This window comes from Mirounga angustirostris, unplaced genomic scaffold (genome assembly GCF_029215605.1).
Source record: "Mirounga angustirostris isolate CCGP_5_RB_7025 unplaced genomic scaffold, mMirAng1.0.hap1 SCAF_1, whole genome shotgun sequence".
Taxonomy (NCBI): Eukaryota; Metazoa; Chordata; class Mammalia; order Carnivora; family Phocidae; genus Mirounga; species Mirounga angustirostris.
In genome coordinates, this window is record NW_026991709.1 from 176511725 (window position 1) to 176539086 (window position 27362).

The 27362-nt window shown below is 39.0% G+C and overlaps 1 protein-coding gene across 2 annotated transcripts in view; it reads right to left on the bottom strand.

Annotated features, from left to right (window-relative positions):
• GXYLT2 (glucoside xylosyltransferase 2) overlaps positions 1-27362 on the bottom strand; it is a 100541-nt gene that overhangs the window by 32945 nt on the left and 40234 nt on the right. The window lies entirely within an intron of this gene.

The following is a 27362-nucleotide window of genomic DNA, read 5'->3' on the forward strand; positions in this document are numbered from 1 at the left end:
CAAGCTGACCAAGAGGACACAGTGGCCAAGAAAGGAGCAGGAGGAGCCTCCCTTCTGCTACTTGCCTTCTTCTCTAACAGAGAGAGAGCCCCCTCCCAGGGTGCAGAGCCTGGGAAAACATTTGGTGACCCCTGCCCCTTGTCATTCTACAGAAAATTCAGTTGGATGGAATAGAGCTTCTACGGTTATCTGGACTTTCTGCTCTGGGACCAAAATTCTAAAGCCTCCAAACCAAAAATAGAAAGGAAAGGAAATTCTACATATCAACATAAATCTGCAATCTGGTAAAAATAAGTACCCTTTCCTCCACCATTCCTTCATTCTCCTTTTGAAAAAACACACACTGGACCTATATTGAAACAGGCTATTACAGACACAATAATTATCAAGAGAAAAAGCTGAATAATAATGAACATTTCTACCGATGTTTGGGTAATCTGAGACATCCTCTAGTAAACAGAGGTGGAAATCTGAAAAATGCAAAACTGTGATCAGAAGAGGTTATAGCCCAAGACCCATGTAAACAATAATCCCATAAAATAATCAGGTAAATAAGAGACTATTCTGATGAAGTAATTATAATAATTATAACCACTCATATAGCACTTATTATGTGTTACTGTTCGCTAGCTCTCCCATGTTAAACCATTTAATCCTTACAACAACCTAATGAGCCAGTACTATTATCCCCATTTTACAGATGAGGAAACTGAGACACAGAGAGGTTAAGTCACTTGCCCAAGGTCACAGAACTATACGAAATATTCAATCAGCAGACATTTTTGTCAATAAAGTAATTTACAAACGTAAAGGAATAATAATCCCTTTGTTTACTCAGTACCTGTTGTATGTTAAGCCTCATTCTGGGCATTTCATATACATTGATGCTACTGCCTCAACAACCTTGCTAGGGTGGTAATATTACCCCCATTTAACAGATGAGCTGAAACGGCGTACCTAAGGTCACCATGAAAAAATGGGAGCATCTGGGAGAAACCAGAGTTCTGTGACACCAAGGCTCATGCTGATTTTCACCTAACGCTAACCGGACATGTTCACAACGTGAATGATGAATGTGGTCAGTCAGAGAGTAGTTGTTCTTAAACCTCTGTGTACCTGACAATCATCTAAGAAGTTTGTTTAAAAAAGATTCCCAGGCCTTACCCCCAAACTCTGAATTATTAGGTCTGGCAATGGCCTCTAGAACCTGCATATATGTATGTATATATGTATGTGTTTTTAAATGTTTTGTTTTGAGACCATTTTAGATTTTCAGAAGAGTTGCAAAAAGAGTCCAGAGAGCTCCCAGGTACTCTGTACTGAGCTTCCCCCTGTGTTAACATCTGACATACCCACCGAGTCTTTGTCAAAACGAAGAAATTAACCTTGTACAACACTATTAACTAAACTATAGAATTGACTCTGATTGTAGCAGCCTTTCCACTAATTTCCTTTTTTTGGTCCAAAATCCAATCGAGGATCCCACACTGCAATGAGTTGTTATGTCTCCCTAGTTTCCTCTACTAGGTGACAATTCCTCAGTCTTTCCTTGGCTTTTCACGATCTTGACACCTTTGAAGAGTACTGGTCAGTTACTCAGTAAAAGTCACTCAATTTGCTCTCTGGTGTTTTCTCCTGGTTAGACTGAGGTTATGCACGGTTGGGAAGAATACAGCAGAGGTGAGGTACCCTCCTCAGTGTATCATATCCAGGCGTACACGATGCTGATACGTATTACTAGTGATGTGAACCTGGATCACTTGGCTCTGGTGCTGTCTGCCAATATTCCCCACAATAAACATATTATTTTCCCCTTCATAATTGCCAAATGTCCTGTTTCTGGTTAAACATTTACCCCCTACTTTTAGCATTTGCTGGTAGATCTTACCTGCAGTCATTAGTACGATGGTGTGCTAAGGGTCATTTTCTATTTCCCTCATACTTTCTACAAGTATTCATTGGAAATCTTCCATAGGAAAGAGTTGTCATTTCTCCCCACTCATTTATCCTTTCTGTTATTTATTTATATTAGTATGGGCTTATGGAAAATTATTTTATTTGGGGGGTTATAATTCAATACTATCATGATTTATTTTGTTGCCCAAGCTGTTCCAACTCTGGTCATATGGAGCTCTGTCAGCTTGGTTCCCAAGCCCTTTCAATTTGACCCCTCTCCATTCATTCATTCAATTCATTCATTCATTTTTTTATTTTAGCACATCGTTAATTTCCAGCACCAAATACATTCTGCTTCTAGCCTCTTTCAGTGGATAGACCTAGGAAATACATGTATGTATACTAACAAATCCATACGTATATATCTATAATTAACTATCTATCCATCTATTTATCTATCCATCTATCTATCTATCCATCTATTTATCTATTTAAAAATATGAGTCCACATGGATACCTGATCTCAGGAGCCTGTGTGTATTTGAGAAATAATTTATTAAAGGTAAAGAGAATTCTGAGCTTAGATGATTAGGGTGTTGGGCCAAGATTTAAAGAACTGGGTATGGTTTTTGGGCCAAGATTTAAAGAACCGGGTATGGTTTTAATAAGTGAGGCTAGAGATGGCGGAGTGAAGTGCCCAGGGAATCATCCCCAGGATACAGTATGGAGGAGGATAGCATGTACAGCATCTCAGGACAGTGGCAGAGCGGCCTGGCTGGAGCGGTAAATCATGATTTGGAATAATGCTGAAGAATGAACAGGTGAACTCGGTCGGAATGCATAGGGCCCTGAATAAAAGGCTGAGAGGACTTGGACTTGATCCTACATGGGAAGAGAGACTCTGGCAAGGTTCTGAGCTCAGAATTCACAGGCTGAGAGTACCATTCAAAAGCCAAAACTCCGGGAGTGGCATGCAGGAGGGAAGGGACACAGATGGTGGGGAGACGAGTAAACAGGGCGATACAATCATCCTGTTCTCTATTGTCACTGTTGTGTTTGTTTTTTTGTATTAATGTAAATACAGCCAGACCCAGAACACCTGGTCCAAAAGAGGCCCATACTTTCATGGTGTATCTCTATGTCCTTGCAGATGTGAGCAGAGAGCTTCAGTACCTTCCAAAAAGTTTTGATGTTCTTGTTTTCTTCTCTTTCTGACTGGTTCGCCGTTTTAAAAAATTCTCCAACTGACACATGCACGAATGCATGCTTGTGTGTTATAAAAATACAGAGAAGGCAGCAATCTGTGGTGTCAGAAACTCAAGTTGCTCTTTTCCCGTCTATTCTCTGCACCACCAATCCAAGCCCCCACACCCTCTCTCTTTTCATTAGAATGAACTAATTGGTAACACTTTAGTGAACATCACCCGATGGTTTCTACACATTTATCAATATGCCTATGTGATTGTAGTACGGCTAGGCATTCAGATCTCAACTCAGTTGTTACCTCATCAGAGATCCCCTCCCCATCACTCTTTAAACTTATTAATTTTTCCCATAGTTCTTACTACTACCTGAAGTTAATATATAATTAACTTTTTTTTTTCTTGGTCATTCTTCCTTGATTGGGATGTAAGCTCTGTAAGAGCAGGAAATTTGTCTCTCTTGCTCCCAGTCATATTTCCAGGGACAACCACATAGTTGGGGCTCAGTAAACACCGTTGAATGAATGGCTGTGTGTATAAATGTTTGTGTGCACATATATACACACACAAACATGTGCTTTTGGATTCTTTAAAAGAGCAGTGGAATCATGCTACACATACTTGCTAATTGTCTATTTTGAGGTATTTCCCTTTCATTTTGGACGTGCAGAGAACAAAGGACTCTCTGTTCAATGTTGAATTCTCAAATATCCTATTCGATAATGTTAAAATAGTTTAAGATAGGGGAGACAATCATGAACACTTGGAAAGTATTATTCCTATGTAGTGCTTTTCCCCTGTTTTTTAAAAAATATATTGGAAATTTGTGCAAAAGTAAATCTCCATCTTTTTTTTAAAGATTTTATTTATTTATTTGACAGAGAGAGACAACACAAGCAGGGGGAGTAGGAGAGGGAGAAGCAGGCTTCCCCGCGGAGCAGGGAGCCTGATGAGGGGCTCGATACCAGGACCCTGAGATCATGACCTGAGCCAAAGGCAGACGCCCAACAACTGAGCCACCCAGGTGCCCCTCCATTTTTTATTAAACAGTGATCTAAGATTTTAACAATTTTGAGATTTTAAGGTTGTTCATTAAATTACCAGCTTAAGATAGGGTGGCACAGGAGACCATGAAAGTGTATGAATTTTTATTTTTGCTTCTATTGTGCCCTCTTGTGGAATTACATGTAACTTACATACTCATTTCTGTGAAGTTTTTAAAAAAAGAGCAGATTGTACCAATGTCATGACTACATTCACACATGGTCCCCATTAACAACCTAGACTCCTCTGATCAGTTTAATCTTTGATCTCCATGCAAACAAGAGTCAGACTGCCTCTGAGCTGGGCAAGTAAATGATGGCTTTGTTTAGAATGATTCTCCTAAAATTCTGGCTCATCAAACTTGTATTTGGTCTTTGATTTCATCATCTCAGCTGTGTGGCCAACTGTTGTATCTGCATGCAGGACGTTTTCCACAGGCCTTGCATTACTGAAGGTATCTGCTTTCGCTGGTGTATTCCAAGATAATGGCTCTCTCAGATCTTCCATCTGCTTCCATCCCTTTTGGCTTTCTTCCTCCTGTTATCAGGTGTTGCAATCCCAGCCAGCAAGTACACACTATCTTTCTCTGTTGACTGTAGACATCCTGTTAGCCATGGCAACTGTCATTTAGAACAGGCTAGTTTTTTTTTTTTTGGTCAGATGGTGTCTCACCAGAGGATGCATTCTCTGCTAGGGAGTTGTTAGAAACGGGATCATTGGGTCACCAGGAACCGTGGCTCTTCACAAGTATTGGAAGTTTTCTAAGAATGGTTTCCCTTTCCTTATATTTGAGAATCAAATCCAACCAACATTTACTAAGTATTTACTGGGTGTAAGGCTGGACACTTTTACAAGCATTATATCTTCAAATCCTCTCTACTGCCCATTGAAGCACTTGCTAAAGCCCTGATTATAAGTACATGCTTCTTTCCTTCCTCCCTTCTTTGGTTCATTCGTTCATTCCTTCCTTCCACCCATCCACCCATCTAAATAGTTTTACAGAGTGCCTTTTGTGAACATGTACCATGCAATACTCTAGGTGCTGGAGATCAAAGATCTTTCTTCTGGTAGGGTGCACAATCTAGTGAGAGAAGTAAAAAAATGAAACAAATAAGCACACCATGTAGTATTCTAAGTTCAAAGACAGGATAGGGGAAGAGCAAAGTGAGGGTGTAGAGCACAACAAAGCAAAGACATGTGTACTTTTGTTATACCCATTAAGAGTGGAGGAACAGAAGGTTCAGGGGAGGAGACATTTTGGAACACTTTGGTAATGTTTTGGTAATGTACAAGAGAAAACTCAGGCATTTTGAAACTGCAAGAAGTAGAGCGGAATAATTATACTACAGAAGAAACGGGCTAATTTCAGTCACCTCATTCGTAGAAAGGATACAGATCAGTACACTCCTCAGAGTTGTGAAGAGTTAATGAAATCATAAACCTAAAGAGCCTAGCATGTGTTAAGTGCAGCAGACATCGCATGGTCTTTCGCCACCTACCATACATTCTTCTCTCAGTGCTATGTCCTGAAGATATATCTTAAGCCTATTTCTCAAACTATTTTCAACTGCACCTCACAGTAAGAAATGCATTTACATCATGATTCTAGCACATGCATATGTAAATACATAAAACAGCTCCTCATTAGTATAGTGGTTAGTATCCCCGCCTGTCATAAAACAGAAGCACAATTTTCAAAAATGGTATTTGCCCTTACTATATCCAATGCATGCTCATTATTCTATTCTACTTTATTTTTTTCAAAATCTGATCATAATCCACTGAATTGATTTGAAGAGTTACCAGTAGGTAATTTTCCACAACTTGAGAAATATGAGGGTTGAAGTTAACAAAAGCTTGGTAAACAATTAAATGTAGATAGATAAACAGAGAGACAGACAAGTGGACGAATTTCCACGTCCCCCACTCCTTCTCCTACTTTCATAGCTAACAACGACTTCCAATTCTTTAAATTGCTTTTTTGGATTTGTACCTTCATGTCGCTAAATAATATGCTAAAATAACAACTTTTCCTCTGAATTTGTAGCACTTCTGACACCAAATGTGTCAATTCTCCAACACTGTGTATCAACCGGATGTCCTACAATTCAATTATGACACTAACTACCTGAATTAGTGCAGACCCATAGGGGAAGGGTTCAGTCCGCCAAGACTGCCCCTCACTTTAGATGCCAATCACAGTACTCAGTTCTCAGGTACCCACACTTCTGACTAACTTGGCTACAAGTACATGAGAGTTCCCATGATCTACTCCTCAAGTTGGATGATTTGCTATAATAGCTCAGAGAACTCAGAGAAACACTTATTTTTAAGGGTTTATTATAAAGGATATAATAAAGGATATAGTTGAAGAGTTACAAGGGTGAGGTTCAGAGGGGTCCCAAGCACAGGAGCTTCCGTCCTCACAAAGCATGGGCTGTACCACCATCCTGGCACATGGATGGATGTGTTCACCAATCTGGAATCTCTTTAAACCCCATACTTTACAGATTTTTGTGGAGGCTTCATCACATGGGCATGATAGTTTATTAAATCAATCTCTAATCTCCCTCTCCCTTCCCAGAAGATGGGGAGTAGTGTTGAAAGTTTCAAGCTTCTGATCATGCCTTGGCCTTTCTGATGACCAGGCCCCATCCAGAAGCCCACCAAGAGTTACCTCATTGGAACAAAAACCACTCCTATCACCCAGGGAATTCCAAGGGATTTAGAAACTCCATATAAGATGCTCCTATCACCCCAATCACTCAGGAAATTACAAGATTTTTTAGGACCTGTGTCAGGAAGAAGGTCAAACACCAAATACTAGAATAAAATATATTCCTAGCACCCATATCACTCAGAAAATCTGCAAGAGTTTTAGGAGTTATGTGTCAAAAACCAGGGGCAGAGCCCAAATATGTATTTCTTATTATGTCATACATGCCTTGTCTGGGGATTTTCTACCCTGGAAGATAATTTAGCTCCCTTTCACACAAACTCCTCACCCCACCATGCTTCTCAGATACGTACTTCTCATCTCCCAAAAGAGCATATCAAAATACTAATTGGATCAATATAAATGTTATCTTATGATGGCCAAGTAAACACTATTTCTAATCAAGCCACGGAGCGAACCACAATACTTTACCTTTCTGTACAATTCTATTTTCCCTGGAATTAAGACTTGTCTTTTTCGCTGTTAACATTTCGCTTGGTTTTATACATATTTCGCAAAGTTTATTCCACAGATCCCTCACTGGCTTTGATCAGGATGCTGTGTGGCTGTCACCTTCTTTGCCCGGAGACTTCTTTTATGTCTCTTTTGTGGGATTCCTTCTTCCCAGTGTCCCACGTCTTCCTCTTTCTTGGTGTACTCCTTCATTCTGGTGGAGCAGTCTATCAGTAGCTCCCTGAGAGAAGACTCAGAAGAGGTGAATATTTTAAAACTGTGCACATGTGGGATTCTACCCACATGATTGATTTGTAGTTTGGCCGGGTGTGGAATTTTAGGTTGGAAATGATAATGCTCTGAATTTTAAAGGAATTGCTCCAATATTTTAGCAATTCCACTACTGCTATTGAGAAATCTGGAGCCCTTCTGATTTCTGATCCTTTGGATGTGAACCTTCCCCCTCTTATTGGCACCTAATATGATCTTTTCTCCCTATTGTTCTCAAAGTTCAAGTCCTTTCTTCCATTTGATCTAGCCTGCCGTTGAATCCCTTGAATTTTTCAGTGCACTTATCATATTCTTCAGCTCTTTGATTTCTGTTTGGTACTTTCTTGTATTTTCTATCTTTTTGTTAAAATTCTCACTTTGTCAATGCATGGTTCTCTGACTTTGGTGAGCATCCTTATTGCTGTTATCTTTTTAGTCAGGTAAATCACTTATCTCCATTTCATTAGGTTCTGTTTCTGGAGTTTTATCCTATTCTTTTATTTGGAACATATTCCTCTATTCCTTCATTTTCCTTGACTCTGTGTTGGTTTCTGTGCTTTAGATAAAACAGCCACCTCTCCCAGTCTTGACAGAGTGGTATTGTATAGGAGATGAAGCTTTTTAATCAACCTCAAACTAGGCTGTGCCTGAAAACCTTTTTGATGATTCAGGCCACCTTCTTTGTTCTTAGTGGTTCCCAGTAGCTGACAGTGTGCTAAGACCCATTTTGATGTAGGTGGTATGGGTATTTTCTTGCTTGCCAAATATGTAGGAATCACTCAGCTAGTTTCTAAATTTCTTTCAGAGGGAATTGTTCCATGTGTAGCAGTAGACTCAGTGTGTCCATGAGAGGAGAGGAGGTTCAGGAGGTTCCTATGTTGCCATCTTGGCCTGGAACCCTGAAAGTTGAAGCCAATCTACCTGATGTTGTATGTCTTTTTTCCCCCCATTTAATGTGATCGTCTTTTAATGGGTTCCCTCAATCTGGAAATCTATATCTTCTTGTTCTGAGAAATTTTCTTGAATTAATTTCAAGGCTGATTCTGACCCTTTGTGTTCTCTGTTCTCTCTTTTCAGAATTACTATTGTTCAGATGTTGAATCTGTCCTCTGTCTATTCGTTTCACTACTCCCCATCTCATTGTTTTTTATTGTTTATTACTCGGAACAATTTCCTCAACTTTTTCTGCAGTTTTTCGGTTGAGTTGCTCATTTCTGCTACCACATTTTGAATTTATAAACACTTTGGTTTCAGTCTCTAAATGTTTCATTTTTTTGTAGAATCCTATGCTTCTTCATGTAAGATCTCCTTTTATTTCTCTGAGGATACTAATGACAATTTCTTTAGAAGTTGTATTTATCCTGCATAGATTATTTGCTCTAAGTGGTTTTTTTGTTTTGTTTTGACTTCTGTCTTTCCTGTTAGAGGTTTTCTTCAAATGTCTAGTAATTTCTGGATTTCCGTTAGCATTTAAGGATCACTTGAAAGCATGTAGAGGGGACTTGTCAGCTGTGTGCTTCGGTGTAGAAAGCACTGGCTGTGCCGCCTTGATAGGGAATCCCCTGATGTCAGTGTCCTTAAATCCCCAAAGATATTTCTTTCAAATCCCTGCCTAAAAGGCATAATTTTCCTTGCAAGGTTCTGGGAACTATGTGAGAGTAAAGGGTCTGGAGTCTTAAGATTCATAAGTAAGGTTTTTTTTTAAGATTTATTTATTCATTTTAGAGAGACAGCACAAACTCAAGTTGGGGGAGGGGCAGAGGGAGAGGGAGAGGAGTGAGTGTCAAGCAGATGCCACGCTGAGCATGGAGCCCAACACGGGGCCGGATCCCACAACTTCAAGATCATGACCTGAGCCGAAATCAAGAGTCAGATGCCCAACGGACTGAACAACCCAGGCACCCCCATATGTAAGTTTTTGATTGAACCTCATGTTTCAACATGATGCCCTTAGTTGTGCTTTGATTTCCCTAGTCCAGAGATACTCTATTTTACCTTCTCTAGAAACAAAACCTCCAGTCTTTTGCCCAGGGTAAGAATGAAGCAGAATACCAGTTACATGGTATAAAATAGGCAACCTGGGAGTCTAACTGCTCCTTAAAGAGACTTGAATCAAACCCCAGGATTTTAGGTTCATCTTTACTGTCACTTCCAGACATAGCTGGTGCCACCAAATCATTGGCCTTTTGGGGGTTGTGTCATGTAACTCAATTACTTCTGGACTTTCCTCACTGATGGTTAAAGATACAGATGTCTCAAGTGAGCTAAGTTGGTTACTACCATTCAAAATATATTTTGAGGGGAGGAGCAAGATGGCGGAGGAGTAGGAGACCTGGATTTAGTCTGGTCCCAGGAATTCAGCTGGATAGGGATCAAACCATTCTGATCACCTACGAACTCAACAGGAGATCGAAGAAAAGAATAGCAGCAACTCTCTGAACAGAAAATTGACCACTTTCTGGAAGGTAGGACGTGTGGAGAAGTGAATCTGAGGCAATATTTGGGAGGATAGACGGCGGGGGAGGGGGCCTCATCAGCCGCTTCTGGCAAGTGATAGAGCCGCGGAGCACAAAATCGGAACTTTTAGAAGTCAGCTCCGCTGAGGGACGTCACTCCAGTGGCTAAGCGAGGGGTGGAACCCTTGCTGGGACAGTGTGGCCTCAGGACCCTCGGGGTCACAGAAAGACTGGGGGTGCCTGAGAGTGGCAGAGCTCCCAGGTATTGGAGCGGGGAAGCCGGCTGCAGAGACGGAGCCGAGGCGCGGGCTCTCAGCTCGGGGTTGCCATAAACCGTGATCCATGGCACAGTTGGGCCACTGCTCCTCCAGCAGGAACCCAACAAGTGGCAGATCCAGGGAGACTCCCCTTCCTCCCCCAGGAGGAGTGGCGCGGGAGCGCACCGCAGGGACCTGCTGGGTTTGGAGACACCACACCCAGTCGGGTGCCAGAGATAGAAACGCTCGGTCACAGGCTGGGTGAGCACAGAGTGTGGCCGGAGACCAGGGAGACAGGAGTGATTGACTGCTTTTCTCTGGGGGTGCACTGAGGAGTGGGGCCCCGAGTTCTTGGCTCCTCCAGGGCGGAGATTGGGAGGCCACCATTTTCACTCTCATCCTCCAAAGCTGAAGGGAAAGCTTGCAGGGAACAAATGCTCCCAAGAGCAAACCCGAACAGATTACTTAGCTGGGAGGGGGCAAGGGTGGGGCAATTCCACCTCCAGCAAAGACATTTGGGAACCACGGCAACAGGCCCCTCCCCCAGAAGATCAGGAAGAACAGTCAGCCAAGACCAAGTTTACCAATCAATGAGAACAGCAGCACTCCAGTGCTAGGGGAATACTGCACATAGAATCCTTGGCTTTTTTACCATGATTCTTTAGTCTTTCAAAGTTATTATTTTTTTTAACTTTCTTTTTCTTTTTTTTTTTTTGAATTTTTCTTTTTCCCTTTTTCAACCAACATTGTATCAATCCCTTTTTAAAAAAATCTTTGTTTATTTTTCATTTTTAGAGTCATATTCTATCCCTTCATAGTACTTATCCTTATTTTTGGTATATATATATAAGTTGTTCTCTCTTTAAAATTTTGGGATACCGTTTCTTCTAATAGACCAAAATAAACCCTAAATCTCTAGTGTATGGCTTTGTTCAAGTCTCCTGCCTGATCACATTCTCTCCCTTTTTTAAAAAAATCCTCTTCTTTCTTTTTTCAACCAACTTCTTATCAATTCCTTTTATAAAATCTTTTGTAACTTTCATCTTTACAGTCATATTCCATCCATCGTATTAACCCGTATTTTTGTACATATATAAGTTTTTCTTTCCTTAAAATTTTGGGAGGCACTATCTTCTAACAGACCAAAATACGCCCCAAATCTAGTGTGTGGCACTGATCTATGCACCAGCCTGATCATATTTGATCATATTCTGGGTTTTTTTGTTTGTTTGTTTTTATCTTTTTCTTTTCTTTTTTCTTTCTTTCCCTTTCTTTTCTCCTGGTTTCAGGTCTCTTCTGATTTGTTTAGTGTAGATTTTTCTGGGGTCGTTGTTACCCTGTTAGCATTTTGTTCTCTCATCTATTCTCCTCTGGACAAAATGACAAGATGGAAAAAATCACCTCAAAAAAAAAAAGAACAAGAGGCAGTACCGACTGCCAGGAACCTAATCAATATGGACATTAGTAAGATGTCTGAACTAGAGTTCAGAATGACATTTTTAAAGATACTAGCTGGGCTTGAAAAAAGCATGGAAGATATTAGAGAAACCCTTTCTGGAGAAATAAAAGAACTAAAATCTAACCAAGTCGAAATCAAAAAGCCTATTAATGAGGTGCAATCAAAAATGGAGGCTCTAACTGCTAGGATAAATGAGGCAGAAGAGAGAATTAGTGATATGGAAGACCAAATGATGGAAAATAAAGAAGCTGAGAAAAAGAGAGATAAACAACTACTGGATCACAAGGGCAGAATTCGAGAGATAAGTGATACCATAAGACAAAACAATATTAGAATAATTGGGATCCCAGAAGAAGAAGAAAGAGAGAGGGGGCAGAAGATATATTGGAGCAAATTATAGCAGAGAACTTCCCTAATTTGGGGAAGGAAACAGGCATCAAAATCCAGGAGGCACAGAGAGCCCCCCTCAAAATCAATAAAAATAGGTCAACACCCTGACATCTAATAGTAAAACTTACGAGTCTCAGAAACAAAGAGAAAATCCTGAAAGCAGCTCGGGACAAGAGATCTGTAACCTACAATGGTAGAAACATTAGATTGGCAACAGACCTATCCACAGAGACCTGGAAGGCCAGAAAGGACTGGCAGGATATATTCAGAGCACTAAATGAGAAAAATATGCAGCCAAGAATACTCTATCCAGCTAGGCTGTCATTGAAAATAGAAGGAGAGATAAAAAGCTTCCAGGACAAACAAAAACTAAAGGAATTTGCAAACACGAAACCAGCCCTACAAGAAATATTGAAAGGGGTCCTCTAAGCAAAGAGAGAGCCTAAAAGTAACATAGACCAGAAAGGAACACAGACAATATACAGTAACAATCACCTTACAGGCAATATAATGGCACTAAATTCATATCTTTCAATAGTTACCCTGAATGTAAGTGGGCTAAATGCCCCAATCAAAAGACAGAGGGTATCAGATTGGATAAAAAAACAAGACCCACCGATATGCTGTCTGCAAGAGACTCATTTTAGACCCAAAGACACCCCCAGATTGAAAGTGAAGGGGTGGAAAACCATTTCCCATTATAATGGGACACCAAAAGAAATCTGGGGTGACAATCCTTATATCAGACAAATTAGATTTTAAACCAAAGACTGTAATAAGAGACGAGGAAGGACACTATATCCTACTTAAAGGGTCTATCCAACAAGAAGATCTAATAATCATAAATATCTATGTCCCTAACATGGGAGCAGCCAATTATATAAGCCAATTAATAACAAAAGCAAAGAAACACATCGACAACAATACAATAATAGTGGGGGACTTTAACACCCCCCTCACTGAAATGGACAGATCATCTAAGCAAAAGATCAACAAGGAAATAAAGACTTTACATGACACACTGGACCAAATGGACTTCACAGACATATTCAGAACATTCCATCCCAAAGCAACAGAATACACATTCTCCTCTAGTGCCCATGGAACATTCTCTAGAATAGATCACATCCTAGGTCACAAATCAGGTCTCAACTGGTACCAAAAGATTGGGATCATTCCCTGCATATTTTCAGACCACAATGCTTTGAAACTAGAACTCAATCACAAGAGGAAAGTCGGAAAGAACTCAAATACATGGAGGCTAAAGAGCATCCTACTGAAGAATGAATGGATCAACCAGGAAATTAAAGAAGAATTAAAAAAATTCATGGAAACCAATGAAAATGAAAACACAACTGTTCAAAATCTTTGGGATGCAGCAAAGGCAGTCCTAGGAGGAAAGTATATAGCAATACAAGCCTTTCTCAAGAAACAAGAAAGGTCTCAAGTACACAACCTAACCCTACACCTAAAGGATCTGGAGAAAGAACAGCAAATCAAGCCTAAACCCAGCAGGAGAAGAGAAATAATAAAGATCAGAGCAGAAATCAATGAAATAGAAACTAAAAGAACAGTAGAACAGATCAACAAAACTAGGAGCTTGTTCTTTGAAAGAATTAATAAGATTGATAAAGCCCTGGCCAGACTTATCAAAAAGAACAGAGAAAGGACCCAAATAAATAAAATCATGAATGAAAGAGGAGAGATCACAACCAACACCAAAGAAATACAAACAATTATAAGAACACATTATAAGTAACTATATGTCAGCAAATTAGATAATCTGGAAGAAATGGATGCATTCCTAGAGATGTATAAATTACCAAAACTGAACCAGGAAGAAATAGAAAACCTGAACAGACCTATAACCACCAAGGAAATTGAAGCAGTAATCAAAAATCTCCCAAAAAACAAAAGCCCAGGGCCAGATGGTTTCCCAGGGGAATTCTACCAAATATTTAAAGAAGAATTAATACCTGTTCTCTGAAACTGTTTCAAAAAATAGAAATGGAAGGAAAACTTCCAAACTTGTTTTATGAGGCTACTATTCCATTACCTTGATCCCAAACCAGACAAAGACCCTGTCAAAAAGGAGAACTACAGACCAACATCCTTGATGAACATGGATGCAAAAATTTCACCAAAATACTAGCCAATAGGATCCAACAGTACATTAAAAGGATTATTCACCACAACCAAGTGGCATTTATCCCTGGGCTGCAAGGTTGGTTCAACATCCACAAATCAATCAATGTGATACAATACATTAATAAAATATGTATTTTATCTTTTATTAATGAAGAACCATATGGTCCTCTCAATAGATGCAGAAAAAGCATTTGACAAAGTACAGCATCCTTTCTTGATCAAAACTCTTCAGAGTATAGGGATAGAGGGTATATACCTCAATATCATAAAAGCCATCTATGAAGAACCCACAGCAAATATCATTCTCAATGGGGAAAAACTAAGAGCTTTCCCCCAAGGTCAGGAACACGGCAGGGATGTCCACTATCACCACTGCTATTCAACATAGTACTAGAAGTCCTAGCCACAGCAATCAGACAACAAAAAGAAATAAAAGGCATCCGAATCAGCAAAGAAGAAGTCAAACTCTCACTCTTTCCAGAAGATATGATACTTTATATGGAAAACCCCAAAGACTCCACCCCAAAACTGTTAGAACTCATACAGGAATTCAGTCAAGTGGCAGGATATAAAATCAATGCACAGAAATCAGTGGCATTCCTATACACCAACAAGGCAGAAGAAAGAGAAATTAAGGAGTCGATCCCATTTATAATTGCACCCAAAACCGTAAGATGCCTAGGAATAAATCGAACCAAAGAGGCAAAGAATCTGTACTCAGAAAACTATAAAATATTCATGAAAGAAATTGAGGAAGACACAAAGAAATGGAAAAACGTTCCATGCTCATGGATTGGAAGAACAAATATTGTGAAGATGTCAATGCTACCTAGAGCAATCTACACATTCAACGCAATCCCCATCAAAATACCATCCACTTTTTTCAAAGAAATGGAACAAATAATCCTAAAATTTGTATGGAACCAGAAAAGACCCCGAATAGCCAGAGGAATGTTGAAAAAGAAAAGCAAAGCTGGCGGCATCACAAGTCCGGACTTCCAGCTCTATTACAAAGCTGTCATCATCAGACAGTATGGTACTGGCACAAAAACAGACACGTCGGTCAATGGAACAGAATAGAGAGCCCAGAAATGGACCCTCAACTCTATGGTCAACTCATCTTCGACAAAGCAGGAAAGAATGTCCAATGGAACAAAGACAGTCTCTTCAACAAATGGTGTTGGGAAAACTGGACAGCCACATGCAGAAGAATGAAACTGGACCATTTCCTTACACCACACACAAAGATGGACTCAAAATGGTTGAAAGACCTCAATGTGAGACAGGAGTCCATCAAAATCCTAAAGGAGAACACAGGCAGCAACCTCTTCAACCTCAGCCGCAGCAACTTCTTCCTAGAAACATCACCAAAGGCAAGGGAAGCAAGGGCAAAAATGAACTATTGGGACTTCATAAAGATAAAAAGCTTTTGCAAAGCAAAGGAAACAGTCAAAAAAACCAAAAGACAACCGACAGAATGGGAGAAGACATTTGCAAATGACATATCAGATAAAGAGCTAGTATCCAAAATCTATAAAGAACTTATCAAACTCAACACCCAAAGAACAAATGATCCAATCAAGAAATGGGCAGAAGACATGAACAGACATTTTTCCAAAGAAGACATCCAAATGGTCAACAGACACATGAAAAAGTGCTCAACATCACTCGGCATCAGGGAAATCCAAATCAAAACCTCAATGAGACACCACCTCACACCAGTCAGAATTGCTAAAATTAACAAGTCAGGAAATGACAGATGTTAGCGGGGATGCAGAGAAAGGGGAACCCTCCTATAGTGTTGGTGAGAATGCAAGCTGGTGCAGCCACTCTGGAAAACAGTATGGAGGTTCCTCAAAAAGTTGAAAATAGAGCTACCATATGACCCAACAATTGCACTACTGGGTATTTACCCCAAAGATACAAATGTAGGGATCCGAAGGGGTACGTGCACCCCGATGTTTATAGCAGCAATGTCCACAATAGCCAAACTGTGGAAAGAGCCAAGATGTCCATCGACAGATGAATGGATAAAGAAGAGGTGGTATATATATACAATGGAATATTATGCAGCCATCAAAAGGAATGAAATCTTGCCATCTGCAATGACGTGGATAGAACTGGAGGGTATTACACTGAGCAAAATAAGTCAATCAGAGAAAGACATGTATCATATGATCTCACTGATACGAGGAATTCTTAATCTCAGGAAACAAACTGAGGGTTGCTGGGATGGTGGGGCGAGGGAGGGATGGGGTGGCTGGGTGACAGACATTGGGGAGGGTGTGTGCTATGGTGAGCGCTGTGAATTGTGTAAGACTGTTGAATCACAGACCTGTACCTCTGAAACAAATAATACATTCTATGTTAAAAAAAAAAAAAGAAGAAGATAGCAGGAAGGGAAAAATGAAGGGGGGTAAATTGGAGGGGGAGATGAACCCTGAAAGACTATGGACTCTGAGAAACAAACTTAGGGTTCTGGAGGGGAGGGGGGTGGGGGGATGGGTTAGCCTGTTGATGGGTATTAAAGAGGGCACATACTGAATAGAGCACTGGGTGTTATACGCAAACAATGAATCATGGAACACTACCTCAAAAACTAAAAAAAAAAAAAAAACCCAAAATATATTTCGAGCTTTAATTTCCTCCATTCCTGTTCTTTTGTCTTAGAATAGAAGGTTTATGCTCTTTAAAAAAATGAATTACGAATTTGAGTATAGTTTTAGGAAAGAATGAATTTCAATGCAAATGTTTTGCTTGCCATTTCTAATCAAACGCAAGCCTATGTGATTAAACTTCTCTTCCATTCTCAGAGCCCCTAACATCCTTTCAATCAAGTGTTCTGATTAACTCACCGAGTCAATTATGATTGCCTGAAACCAAAGAATTATGTTAAGATAGGTAATCAGCAAATATTAGTGTTGATTCTTATACTATGCTTCATAACAAACATGGTGATTCCAGAACTACTAGGATGGTAATCATGTTGGGGATAAAAAGACAATTAACTACCATGTGTCTGATATTATAATAGCAGTGTTCTCTGCTGGTGCATGTTATAATTGTTCTGTGTTGGTTATGGTTTGGCCAACTAGACCAAAACACTTTTTGTTGCTATTAGCCAAGATAAGGTCCTTTTGGGAAGAAAGTTAATAATCTCAGTGGTTTCATGCCACATACCAGTCCTCATAATAATAGCAATTATAATAAAAATAGCAGTTCACACTTACTATGTACCAGGCACAGTTCTTAAGGATGTTAAATATATTAGCTAATTTAAATTTCACAACACCATTGTTGTGAGTTGGTAATATTCTTATTCCCATTTTACAGATGAATAAATTAAGGCAAATAAAAGTAATTTCCCCAGGTTACAAAGTGGTAAGTGGTAGAAGCAAGAAGCAAGATCTGAATATATTTGGGCTGTTTTAGAGTCTGCGGTCTTTTTTTTTTTTTTTTTTTTGAGAGAGCAAGCAAGCATAAACAGGGGAGGGGAGGGGCAGAGGAAGAAAGAGAGAGAATCTTAAGCAGGCTCCCCACTCAGTGCAATGTGGGGCTTGATCTCATGACCCTGAGATCATGACCTGAGCCAAAACCAAGAGTCGGACACTTAACTGACTAAGCCAACCAGGCACTGCCAGAGTCTGTGGTCTTAACAACCACACCATACTGTCTCTATATATCTCAAATTAATTTCTATCTCCATTAAATGCTTCCTAGTACTGTGACTATTGTTTCTTAAAGACCCTGCTGTGTGTGTGTGTGTGTGTGTATTCTTCATACTAACAAAGTAAAACAGCCTCTTTGAACAAGGCTTGAGAAGTGTTACAGAACTAGTCATTTTTTTAAGATTTCATTTATTTATTTGAGAGAGAGAGAGCGTGCGCGCACTCCAGTGGGGGGAGGGACAGAGGGAGAGAACCCCAAGTGGTCTCTGCACCGAGTGCAGAGTCCAACTTGGGGCTCGATCCCATGACCCTGAGATCACAACTGGAGCCAAAATCAAGAGCCACTCAACCGACTGAGCCACGCAGGTGCCCCAGAACTAGTCATTCTTACATCACATAGTTATTTATTGTTTGTCCTCTCCAGCATGTCTGCCTTCATCTTCTGACAAGAGTAACTGTCTTTCCTGTGAAAAAAACAAATCTCTGTGGTTCAGATGCTGGGGACCCCTGTTGCCCATGGATGAGAATGTGATTTATTTTTTTAAATTTTACTTATTTGTCAGAGAGAGAACGAGAGCACAAGCAAGGGGAGCGGCAGGCAGAGGGAGATGCAGGCTCCCGCCGAGCAGGGAGCCTGATGTAGGGCTCCATCCCAGGACCCTGGGATCATGACCTGAGCCGAAGGCAGATGCTTAACTGACTGAGCCACCCAGGCATCCTGAGAATGCGATTTAACTTGGGCTAATCAGAGTATCTTATCTTTCCGGCCATAACAACTGTCCAGGGATGAGCACATGAGCCGTGCAGTGGCAATCACAATATACCCCAGGATTTTTATGACAGTTATTAAGTATCATGCTTTTGTTTTCTCTTATAACAGCTCTACTGAAATATAATTTACATATCAATTCATCCATTTAAAGTGAATGATTGAATGGTTTTTAATATATCACAGAGTTGTGCAACATCATCACAATCTAAGTTTAGAACATTTTCAGCACCTCAAAAAGAAATTCTTTACACATTAGCAGTCAGTCCCTATTCTCTCCAACCTAATTAGCCTTAGGCAAGCACTAATCTACTTTCTATCTCTATAAATAGATTTGCCTATTCAGGACATTTCATATAAATGGAATCATATTAATATGTGATTTTTTTAAAAGATTTTATTTATTTATTTATTTGGCAGAGAGAGACACTGCGAGAGAGGGAACACAAGCAGGGGGAGTGGGAGAGGGAGAAGCAGGCTTCCCGCGGAGCAGGGAGCCCGATGCGGGGCTTGATCCCAGGACCCTGAGCCAAAGGCAGATGCTTAACGACTGAGCCACCCAGTGCCCCAATATGTGATTTTTTGAATGGCTCCTTTCACACCCATACTGTAGTATTTATCAGTACTTCTTTTCTATTTACTGCCAAGTACTATTCCATTTCATGAACATACTATATTTTATTTATCCAGTCAACAGTCGATGGATGTTTGGGCTATATCCATCTTTTAGCTCTTAAGTATAATGCTGCTATGAATATTTGTGTACATATGTTTTCATTTCTCTCCATTATCTAGAAGTGGAGTTGTTGAATCATCTGGTAACTCTATGTTTAATCTTTTAGGGGGAAATGGCAGACTGTTTTCCAAAGCAGCTGCACCAGTTTATGTTCTCACCAGCAGTGCACAAGGGTTCCAGTTTGTCCACATCCTTGCCCACATTTGCTATAATGTCTTTTTGATTACAGCCATCCTCGTGGTGTGAAGTGGCATCTCAATGTGGTTTTGGTTTCATTCCCCTGATGACTAATGATGTTGAGCATCTTTTCATATGTATATTTCCCCTTTTTATATCTTCTTTGGAGACACGTCTATTCAGATCCTTTGCCCATATTTTAATTGGACTATTTATCTTTTTATTATTGAGCTGTAAGAGTTATTTATATAGTCTAGACATTAGTCCCTTATCAGATATGTGATATCCGAATATTTTCTCCCATTCTGTGGATGTCTGTACACTTTCTTGATGGTATTATTTGAAGCACAAAAGTTTTCAATTTTGATGTAGTCCAAATTACCCAGTTTTTCTTTTGTTGCTTGTGTTTTTAGTATCATATCTAAAAACAAAACAAAAAAACACTCTCTAGTCGAAGATCGTGAAGATTTACTCCTATGTTTTCTTCTAAGGCTTTTACATTTTTAGCTCTTATATTTAGGTCCTTGATCCATTTCAATTAATTTTTGAATATGGTATGAGGTAGGGAATACAACGTCATTCTTTTGCATGTGGATATCCACTTTTTCTGGCACTTCTGTTGAAAAGACTATTCTTTCCCCATTGAATTCCTCTGTAACTATGAGGGTTTATTTCTGGACTCAATTCCCTTCCATTGGTCTATATGTCTATCCTTATGCCAGTACTGCATTGGATTGGTTACTGTACCTTTGTAGTAAATTTTGAAATCAGGAAGTTAGAGTCCTCTGGCCTTGTTCACCTTTCCCAAGATTGTTTTGGATATTCTGGGTCCCTTGAATTTTTCTTTCCTTCTTTCTTTTTAATAAAGGTTATTTTTTAAGAGCAGTTCCAGATACACAACAAAATTAAGAGAAGGTACAGAGATTTCCCCTATACCCCCTGTCTCTACACATGCATAGTTTCCCCTATTATCAACATCACTCACCAGAATGGTGTATTTCTCACCAACGACGAACCTACATTAACAGCATAATCACCCAAAGTCCATACTGTACTTTAGGGTTCACTTTTGGTGTTGTACATTCTATGGGTTAGGACAAATGCAAAGTTTCATATATTTATCATTATAATATCATATAGAGTACTATCACTACCCTAAAAATCCTTGGTGGACTGCCTGTTCATCCATTCCCCCGGCTGTCCCCCAACCAGGCAAACATTTTTACTGCTCCATAGCTTTGCCTTTTCCAGAATGTCATATAATTGGAATCATACAGTGCGTAGCTTTCTCAGATTGGCTTCTTTCACTTAGTAATATACATTTAAGTTTCCTCATGACTTTTCATGACTTGACAGCTCAATTCTTTTTCAGCACTGAATAACATCCCATTATCTGGATGTGCTACAGTTTTTTTATCCATTCACCTGCTGTGGGACATCTTGGTTGCTTCCAATTATGAATTGGTTGCTCGCAATTATGAATAAAACTGCTATAAACATTCAAGTGCAGGTTATTGTGTGGACATAAGTTTTCAGCTACTTTGGATAAATACCAAGAAGTGCAACTGCTGGGTCCCATAGTAAGGGTAAGTTTCATTTTGTAAGAAACCACCAAAGTAGATCCCAAAGTGGCTGTAGCATTTTGCATTCCCACCAGCAATGCATGAGAGTTCCTGCTGGTCCACACCCTCATTAGCACTTGGTGTTGTCAGTGTTCCAGATTTTGGCCATTCTAATGTGTGTGTAGTGGTATCTCATTATTGTTTTAATTTTCATTTATCTGATGATACATGATATAGAGCATCTTTTCATATGCTTATTTGCCATCTGTATGGTGTCTGTAAGGTCTTTGGTCCATTTCTAAATCAGGTTGTTTGTTTCTTTATTTTTTTAACTTAATGGCTTTATTATTATTTTTAAAGATTTTATTTATCTATTTATTTATTTGACAGAGAAAGAAAGAGAGCACAAGTAGGCTGAGCAGCAGGCAGAGGGCGAGGGAGAAGCAGGGAGCCTGATGCGGGGCTTGATCCCAGGACCCTGGGTCATGACTTGAGCTGAAGGCAGACCCTTAACTGACTGAGCCACCCAGGCACCCCAGGTTGTTTGTTTCTTATTGTTGAGTTTTATATTTTGGATATTTTGTATAACAGTCTTTGTATATTTTGGATAACAGTCCTTTTGTATATTTTGTATATCTGTATACAAAATATTTTGTATATTTTGTATATTTTGGTTTGCATATTTTGGATAACAGTCCTTTACCAAAAATGTCTCCTGCAAATATTTTCTTCCAGTCTATAGCTTGTCTTCCCATTCTCTTGATAATGTCTTTCAGGGAGCAGAAGTTTTAAAATTTAACGAAGTCCAGCTTATAAATTCTTTCTTTCAAGGATCATGTCTTTGGTGTTATATTTAAAAAGCCATCACCATACCCAAGGCCATCTAGGTTTTCTCCTATGTTATCTTCCAGGAGTTTTATAGTTTTGCATTTTATATTTCAATATCTGACCCATTTTGAGTTAATTTTTGTGAAGTAAGATCTGCATCTATATTTATTATTTTGGATATCCAGTTGTTCTAGCACCATTTGTTGAAGAGACTATCTTTGTTCCACCATATTGCTCCTTTGTCAAAGAACAGTTGGCTATACTTATGGGGTCTATTTATAAGCTCTCTATTCTGTTCCATTGATTATTTGCCTATTCTTTTGCCTATACCACTCTGTTTTGATCACTATAGCTTTAGAGTAAGTCTTGAAGTTGGGTAGCATCAATCAACCAACTTTGTTCTTCTCCTTCAATATTGTATTGGCTTCTCTGAGTCTTTTGCCATATGAACTTTAAAATCAGTTTGTTGTCATCCATAAGATAACTCGGTGAGATTTTGATTGGGATTGAATCTATAAATCAATTTGGGAAGGAGTGATATCTTGACAATATTGAGTATGCCTATCCTATTAAGATCCTAAAGCTTACTTTTAAAGATCCATGAAGTATGAAATTAGCTGTAGGGTTTTTTGTATATAGTTTTTATCAAGTTGATGAAGTTCCCTTTAATTCCTAGTTTACTGACAATTTTTTATCATGAATAAATGTTGGATATTGTCAATTTTTTTTTTCTGCATCTATTTATAAGATCACATGATTTTCCTCTTTTAGCCTGATGATGTGATGGGCTACACCAATTTACTTTTTAATGCTGAACTATCCTTGCATACCTGGGATAAGTCCCACTTGGTCATGGTGTATAATTCTTTGTATACTTTTTAAAAATTTGATTTGCTAATATTTTGTTGAGGATTTTTGCATCTATGTTAACAAGAGCTATTAGTCTGTAGTTTTCTTATTATGTCTGTCTGATTTTGCATTAGAGGAATGGTGGCCTCAGAATGAGTTAGAAGTATTCCTTCTTCATCTATCCTCTTAAAGAGATTATAGAGAACTGGTATAACTTCATCCTTAAATGTCTGACAGAATTCACCAACCTGTCTGGACTTGGTGTTTTTGTTTGTAAGGTTATTAATTACTGATTCAATTTTTGAAAATTCCTTTTTTTAAAAAAGATGTATTCATTTCAGAGAGAGAGAGAGAGAATGCATGCACGTCAGCAGAGGGAGAGAATCTTCAAGCAGACTCCCCACTGAGTGCAGAGCCCAATGCAGGCCCAATCCCAGAACACATGAGATCATGACCTGAGATGAAACCAAGAGTTAGACACTCAACTGAATGAGCCACCCTGGCACCCCTGATTCAATTTCTTTAATAGACATAAGCCTGTTCAGATCATCTATTTTTTCTTGTGTGACTTTTGACAGTTTGTGTCTTTCAAGGAGCTGATACATTTCATTTAACTTATCAAATTTGTGGTCTTGGAGATGTTAGTACTTTTTAAATTATACTTTTAATGCTCATCAAAAGGAATCTGTAGTAATGATGTCCCCTCTTTCATTTCTAATATTAGTAATTTGTGTCCTCTCTGTTTTTTATTTAATTAGCCTGACTAGAAGCTTACTGATAATATAGTCCCTTGGATTTCCGTATGAATTTTAGGATCAGCTTGGCACTTTCTGCAGTGAAGCCAACTGGGATTTTGCTAAAACTGTATTGAATATACAGACAATGTTGAGGACTAATGCCATCTTAACAATATTAAGTCTTTTAACCTATGAACATGAACCTTCTTTCCATTGATTACACTCTTTAATTTCTTTCAACAACTCATAATTTTCAGAGTATCAGTTTTATACTCGTATTGTTAAATTTATTAAGTATTTTATTATTTTTGTTACTATAAATGGAATTGTTTTTTTTTTTTTAAAGATTTTATTTATTTGACAGAGAGAGACACAGCGAGAGAGGGAACACAAGCAGGGGGAGTGGGAGAGGGAGAAGCAGGCTCCCCCCAGAGCAGGGAGCCCGATGCGGGACTCGATCCCAGGACCCCGGGATCATGACCTGAGCTGAAGGCAGTTGCTTAACCAACTGAGCCACCCAGGCGCCCAATGGAATTGTTTTTTTAATTTTATTTCTGGATTGCTCATTGCAAGTGTTTAGAAATACAGTTGTTTTTGTGTCTTGGTCTTGTATCTTGCAACCTTACTAAATTTTATTATTTCTCACCATTTTTCAAATGGATTCCCTAGGATTTTCTATATATGATACGATGCCATTTGAAAATAGAGATAGTTTTACTTCTTTCTTTCAAATCAGAGTTCATTCTATTCCATTTTCTTGCCTGAATGCCCTGACTAGAACTTCCAATACAATGATGAATAGAAATTTTGAGAGCATATAACTATTTTTCTGATCTTTAAGGTAAAGTATTCAGTCTTTTACCATTAAGAACGATGCTAATTGTAAGGTTTTTGTAGATGCCCTTTATCAGGTTGAGAATGTTCTCTTCTATTCCTAGGGTTGAATGTTTTTATCACAAAAGTGTATTAGATTTTGTCAAATTTGTTTCTGCATCTCTTGAGATGTTCATGACATCTTTAATCTGTTTATATAGTACATTACATCAGTTGATTTTAACATGTTAAACCAACTTTGTGTTCCTGGGAAAAATTCCACTTGGTAATGGTGTAAAATCCTTTTTTGAGTTGCTGGATTCTATACAGTAGTATTTGTTGAGGATTTTTCCATCTACATTCACGAGTAATTGCTCTGTAGTTTTCTTTTCTTGTGATGTCACTGTATGGTTTTGGTAACAGGTTAATATGTGGCCTAATAAATAATTGGGAAATATTCCCTTCTTTTCTGTTTTTTTAATTAATTTTTAAGAGAGGGAGAGAGAGGCGGGGGAGGGGCAGAGGGAGAGGGAAAAAGAGAATCTTAAGCAGGTTCCACACCTAACACAGATCTCATGACCCTGAGATCATGACCTGAGCTGAAATTAAGAGTCAGACACTTAACGAATAAGCCACCAGGCACATCTCTGGTTTGTTTGTTTGTTTTTTTAAAGAGATTGGAAAGAACTGGTATTAATTCTTTAAATGTTTGGTAAAACTCACCAATGAAGCCATCTAGTCCTGAACTTTTCTTCAAGGTTTTTAAAAAAATTACTAATTCAAAGTTGTCCATTTAGTTTAATTACCACTCAGTTATTTAGAATATTGCTTTACAATTCTTTTTATATCACTAATGCTGGTATTCATCTTCCCTCTTTCATTCCTGCCTCTAGTAATTTGAGTCTTCTTTTTCTCTCTTGCTCAGTCTAGCTAGAGGTCTGTCAGGTTTTTTTTTTTAAGATTTTATTTATTCATTTATTTGAGAGAGAGAGAGAGAGCACATGAGAGGGAGGAGGGTCAGAGGGACAAGCAGACTCCCCGCTGAGCAGGGAGCCCGATGCGGGACTCGATCCCAGGACTCCAGGATCATGACCTGAGCTGAAGGCAGTCGCTTAACCAACTGAGCCACCCAGGCGCCCTGTCAGGTTTTTTTTTTAAAAAGATTTTATTTATTTATTTGAGAGAAAGAGAGCATGAGCGGGGGGAAGGGCAGAGGGAGAGTGAGAAGCAGACTCCTCACTGAGCAGGGAGACCCGACGTGGGGCTTGATCCCAGAACCCTGAGATCATGACCTGAGCCAAAAGCAGACGCTTAACTGACTGAGCCACCTAGATGCCCCTGTCAATTTTGTTGATATTTTCAAATAATCAACTTTCAGGCCTGTGATTATCCTCTATTCTTTTTCCATTCTCTACTTCATTATTTTTTACTCCAATCTTTACTAGTTCCTTCCTTGTTCTTGCTTGGATTTAGTTTGTCCTTCCTTTTAAAGTGTCTCAGGCATAAAGTCAAGTTACTGATTTAGAATCTTTCCTCATTGGTAAAGTAGCAGTTTACAACTATAAATTTCAATCTAAAGTACTGCCTTGGCTGCTCTCATAAGTTTTGGTATACATATTTTCATTTTTGTTTATCTCAAAGTATTTTCTTGGTTTTGTTTGTTTGTTTTTAAGTAGGTCCAACTCATGACACTGAGATCAAGACCTGAAGCTGAAATCAAGAGTTGGACACTCAATCAACTGAGCCATCCAGGCGCCCCTCCGTATCTCAAAATATTTTCTAATGTCTTCTGTAACTTCTTCTTTGACCTACTGGTTATCTAGGAGTGTGTTGTTTAATTTCCACCTATCTGTGAGCTGCCCAAATTTCTTTCTGTTATTGACTTCTAATGTTGTTCCATTGTGGTCAGAGAACATACTCTGCATCACTTCAATCCTTTTAAATTCACTGAGGCTTGTTTTATGGCCTAACATATGGTCTATCCCAGGAATGTTCCATATGCACTCAGAAGAATGTGTGTTCCACTGGTGTTGAGTCGAGTGTTCTATAGATGTCTGTTGGTCCAGTTGGTTTAAAGTGTTATTCAAGTCTATTTCCTTGTTGATGATCTACCTATTGTTTAACCCATTATTGAATGTGGGGCATTAAAGTCTCCCATTATTATTGATGGATTGCCTATTTCTCTCTCCAATTCTGTCAGTTTGGGCTTCATGTATTTGGGGGCTCTGTTGTTAGATGCATATATATTTATAATTGTTATATCTTCTTTATGGATTAACATTTGTAGCATTTAATGTGCCTGTTTTTCTCTAATAATTTTTTTCAGTTCTATTTTGTCTGATATTAGTATAGCCACTCCAGCTTTCTTGTGTTGCTGTTTGATTGACATCTTTTTCCATCCTTTTGCTTCCAACCTATTTGTATCTTTGAAACCTAAGGTGTGTCTCCTATAGATAGCACATATTTGGATTATATTTTTTTTATCAACTATTTCTGGCAATTTCTGCCTTTTGATTGGATTGTTTTATCCATTCTCATCTAATGTTGTTGATGTAGTTGAATTTATGTCTGTTATTTTCCTTTCTGTTTTCAATATGTCTCATGTTTTTTGTTCTTCTGCTCTTCCTTTGCTGCTTTCTTTTGCAGTGAGTGGATATTTTCTAATGTGCCATTTTAATTTAGTGATTTGTTCTCACTGTATTTTTCCTCAGCAGTTGTTCCTGGGCTTACCATATATGTCTTATTAAAATACACTTCAGGGGCACCTGGGTGGCTCAGTTGGTTAAACGTCTGCCTTCAGCTCACGTCATGATCCCAGGGTCCTGGGATCGAGCCCTGCCTGCATTGGGCTCCTTGCTCCACGGGGAGCCTGCTTCTCCCTCTCCCTCTGCCTGCCACTCCCCCTGCTTGTGTTCACTCATTCTCTCTCTCT